Below are 5173 nucleotides of genomic sequence, written 5' to 3' on the forward strand. Positions count from 1 at the left end.
AACATAACATAATCAAACATCCTTGAAACACCACTAAGCTCAATTAGGATTAAAAATTTGGCTAAGTGTTCAAATTACACTAACTTCCCCTTCAAGGGAATTCACTCACATAATTTTCAAATTAAATGATAAATGATAATTACCCCTTTCTTAGGGATAATTGAGACATCAATGTTCATTGAGCATTAATGGTATTTATAAGATGAATTATTAAGCAGCATAATAAGTTTAAAAATAACTCGAGATTTTCCACCAGGCAGCGAGAGAGTAGCATGGTCCTGCATCTAATAATTAAATCTTTACATTATTTATATAAATATGGGTCATCCCAAAAATTGTCTTTCAAATCATAGATAAATTTCTTTAACTATAGATTCTTGATATCATGTGGTAGAATGTCACTTACAATATAGTTTACTATATCAGCATACCACGGTACATCCATTTCATCAATACTATATAAATGTTCATCAGGGAAATTTTCTAAAATTTCATTTGAAAAATTAGTTAATATTTCTATTCTATACAAATGATCATTTATTTGATTATCATTTCCCTTTCTATCTACCATGGTAAAATCAAACTCTTGCTATAGAAGTATCCATCTAATTAATCTTGGCTTAGCATCCTTCTTTTGCATCAAGTATTTAATAGTAGACTGATTTGTATGCACTATACGTTTAGTTCTAATTAAATAAGATATAAATTTATCAAAGGCATAAACAATAGCTAATAACTCTCTTTCAGTAGTAGTATAATTAATTTGAGCATTATTTAGAGTTTTATTAGCATAATATATAACTTTAAAAATTTTGTCGTGCCTTTGTCCTAATACAGCCCCAATAGCATAATCACTAGCATCACACATTATTTCAAATGGTTTCTCCCATTCAGGTGGTGCTATTATAGGTGCAGTGATTAATTTTTTTCTTAATAATTCAAATGTTGTTATGCATTCCTCATTAAAATCAAATTTTGTATCTTTTTCTAAAAGTTGGCATAGGGGTTTAGTTATTTTTGAAAAAATTTTTATGTAGCGTCTATAAAAACCAACATGTCCTAGAAAACTTCTCACCCCTTGAACATTACTAAGAGGTGGTAATTTTTCTATATCTTGGATATTTACAGGATCTACTTCCATGCCTTTTTCAGAAATTTTGTGCCCAAGAACAATACCTCATGCAACCATAAATTGACATTTTTTTCCAATTTAAGACTAGGTTGATTTTTTCACATATCTCTAGAACTTTTTCTAAATTATTAAGACATAACTTAACGAAGTCCCAAATACAAAAAAAAAAATCATCCATAAATACTTCCATTCCATGCTCTATAAAATTGCTAAAAATTGACATCATCCATCTTTGAAATGTTGCAGGTGCATTGTATAGTCTAAAAGGCATTCTACGAAAAGCAAATGTTCCATATGGGCTTGTAAACATTGTTTTCTCTTGATCCTCTGAAGCAATTGGAATTTGGTGATACCTAGTATATCCATCTAAAAAGTAAGAGTATTTGTTCCCAGCCAATCTATCCAACATTTGATCTAGAAAGGGCAAAAGAAAGTGATCTTTTCTGGTGGCCATATTTAGTTTTCTATAGTCAATACAAATTCGCCAACTAGTTACTTGTCTTATTAGTATTAATTCATGTTTCTCATTTTTTCAACAGTCACTCCTCCTTTCTTACCCAAGCACTATCTAAAATAGGCTTACCCAAGTACTATCTGAAATAGGATATATAATTTCAGCATCTAACCACTCTAAAATATCTTTTTTAACAACTTCTTTCATTATTGGGTTTAATCTTCTTTGATGATCCACTTTAGGTTCATACAGTTCATCTAATAAAATTTTGTGCATACAAATTGAAGGACTAATACCTTTAATATCTGCTAAAGTCCATCTAAAAGCCTTTTTATACTTTTTCAACATCTCTATCAACTTTTGTTCCTGAATTTTAGTTAACTCAAAAGATATAATAACAGGCAATGTAGATGACTCTCCTAAAAATACATATTTTAAATGGGCAGGTAATATCTTCAATTCTAGTTCAGGTGGTTTAATACTTGAAGGAATAAGATTTTTACTATCATTTTCTAGCAAGTCTAATGCTTCAAATTTGCCCTGAATAGAATCTAAATCTTCTTCTTTTACTTCATTTCCAGCATAAAAAATTTCTCCTTGTATTAATTTATCTTTGAATTCATTCTTAAACTGCACATTACTTAGATAATCAGCTACTTCCATCCTGAAACATTCATTATCTTTTTCTATTGTAGGATATTTCATAGCTTTTGTTATATTAAATTTCACTTCTTGATCATTACCTCTCATCATTAATTCTCCTTTTTACACATCTATTACAGCTCTACCTGTTGCGAGATATGGTCTCTCTAAAATAATGGGAATCTCTTTATCTACCTCGATATCCAATACTATAAAGTCTATAGGGAAAATTAATTTATCCACTTTTACAAGCACATCTTCTATAACTCCTTTTGGATAAGTTATTGATCGATCAGCTAACTGAAGAGTTACAGTAATATGGGAAATTTCTCCCAAATTTAAACGTTTAAAAATTGATAAAGGCATAAGATTGATACTCGCTCCTAAATCACATAAAAATTTTCCGTAAAACTTTTCTCCAATTGCACAAGGTATAATAAAACTATCAAGATCTTTTAATTTTTCAGGAAGCTTTTTCTGAATAATAGCACTACACTCTTCACTAAGTGCAACGGTCTCATGATTATAAACTTCCTTTTCTTGTTTAATACATCCTTCATAAATTTAACATAACTTGGCATTTGTTCTTAAGCTTCAACAAAAGGAATATTTATCGTTAACTTCTTAAGGATTTCCAAAAATTTTGTAAATTGTTTATCTTTATTCTTCTGTTTCAGTCTTTGAGGAAATTTAGGTAATGGTTTTTCTACAGGGCTCTGTGTTTGTTCATTTTCCTGTTGATCATTTTCCATTTCTTCCTTTTCTTCATCAACTTCAGTTTCTCTTTGGATCCTTGTTTCAACTTCTTTTCCACTTCGTAATTGAATAGCTTTAATTTGTTCTTTATTTTGATCTTTTGGACTAACTTCCACAGTACTTGGAAGAATTCCAAAAGGTCTATTACTAAGTGCAGTAGCAATATATCCTAATTGATTTTCAATATTTCTAATAGCAGCCCCTTGATTTTGTATTTGATTTATCATATTCAACATTACTTCTTCCATCATCAACTTCTTTTCCTTAATGTGGGGGTTAGGGTTGAAGTTACATCCCGGAGGATAATAAGGTCAAAAATTAGGATTTCCTTGATTATTCAGATTTCCAGATGGACTCACCGAATTATTATAATTATTCTAACTAAAATTAGGGTTATTTTTCCAACCAGGGTTAAAATAGTTGAAATAGGGATTGTTATTTTGATTATTTATAGCGTTTAAAGTTTCATAACATGACTGAGAATCAATAATCTGTCCTAGTGAATTCTCCTCTAATACTGGGGGTACTTGAGAACAATTCATTCCCATTTGATCAATCTTTTTAGAAATAGCAGCAATTTGAGATGCCAAAATAGACATTGCATCAGAATCATGAATACTAGCTACTCTCTTAGTATTTACCCTTTCAAAGGGCCATTGAAAATTATTAGTAGTCATTTCTTCAATTAAGGAATATGTTTCATCAAAAGGTTTTGACATTAATGAACCACCCGCAGCAGCATCTATAATAGATCTCAGTGATCCTACTAATCCATTGTAAAATGTTTGAATTATTAACCAATTTGGTAAAGCATGATGTGGACATTTCATAAGAAGATCTTTAAATCTTTCCCAGGCTTCATATATTGATTCCCCTTCAAACTAACAAAAATATGTAATATCATTTCTAAGCTTAGTGATTTTTTAGGGTGGAAAATATTTAGCCAAGAATTTTTTTGATAGTTCTCCCCAAGTTCTAATAAATCCATGTTCTAACAAATTTAACCAAGCCTTGGTTTTATCCCTTAATGAAAAAGGAAAAAGTCTAAGCCTAACAACATCATTAGACACTCCGTCATATTTAAATGTAGCACAAATTTCAAGAAAACTAGCAAGATGTATATTAGAGTCTTCAGTAGGTGATCCTCCAAATTGATTATTTTGTACCATTTGGATAATAGCAGGTTTAAGCTCAAATGAATTAGCAGTAACATCAGGATTTTGAATAGTAAAGTGAAAAAGTGAAGTTCATGGATTCGCATAATCTTTAAAAGGTCTTTGTCGATTTTCATTTGTCGATTTTCATTTATTGGATTATCTAAGGTATTCGCCATTTCTTGTAAATTTTTAAGTTCTCTTTGTTGTTTTTGAGATTTTCTAATAGTTCGTTTTAATTCTGAATCGTAAGGTACTAAACCTTCAGATCCAATATTTCGCATAAACAAATAAAACAAGCAAAGTAAAAAACCCTAAAAAATATTTCTTTTCAGATTTTTTATTTTTAAATTTATTTATTTATTTATTTATTAATAATAATAATTTTTTATGGTATATATATTATCTCTAAATTTCTTAATTTATCAAAACTATTTAATTCAATCTTTACCTTCCCCACGCAACGGCGCCAAAAACTTGATCCAACTTTTTTATTGTGATAGATTGTGTAAAATTTAATTAAATATAATCAATTAATATTTAGATTCTTAGTAAGTATATGTATCGTTATCAAATAATAACGGACTTTTTATTTAAGCCCCAAATATCGATCCTACGGGGAAGGTTTAAATTGGAAATGACAAACTTGCTAGGAAATTCACAGAAAGTAAATTGAAATCACTGTCACTAATTTCAATTATTGAGATGTAATCAAAATTAAATTTCTAAACTATTATCAAATCAAATATGCAAAATTTAAAACAGTAAATACTAATCTATTAACTATGTTTATGTAACGGAGATTCTTATGTGAAAAAACATCATTCCCACTACAATGAGGCTATGGTAAAATGAGATGAGATAAATGTTTATAATATGTATTGTGCCAAATAAGAGCAATTTTAATTCTCTACCCTAATACAGTGCATAGAAAATCTTTGGCTAATCTCAGTGTTTAGTCCCTAAATCTGTAGCTAGGCTTGGAGGATAACCGCTCCCACTCCAAAGCTCCCACCTCCCTTGACTTCAAGGCTA

Source organism: Phalaenopsis equestris, unplaced genomic scaffold (genome assembly GCF_001263595.1).
Source record: "Phalaenopsis equestris unplaced genomic scaffold, ASM126359v1 Scaffold001265, whole genome shotgun sequence".
In the NCBI taxonomy this organism is placed as follows: Eukaryota; Viridiplantae; Streptophyta; class Magnoliopsida; order Asparagales; family Orchidaceae; genus Phalaenopsis; species Phalaenopsis equestris.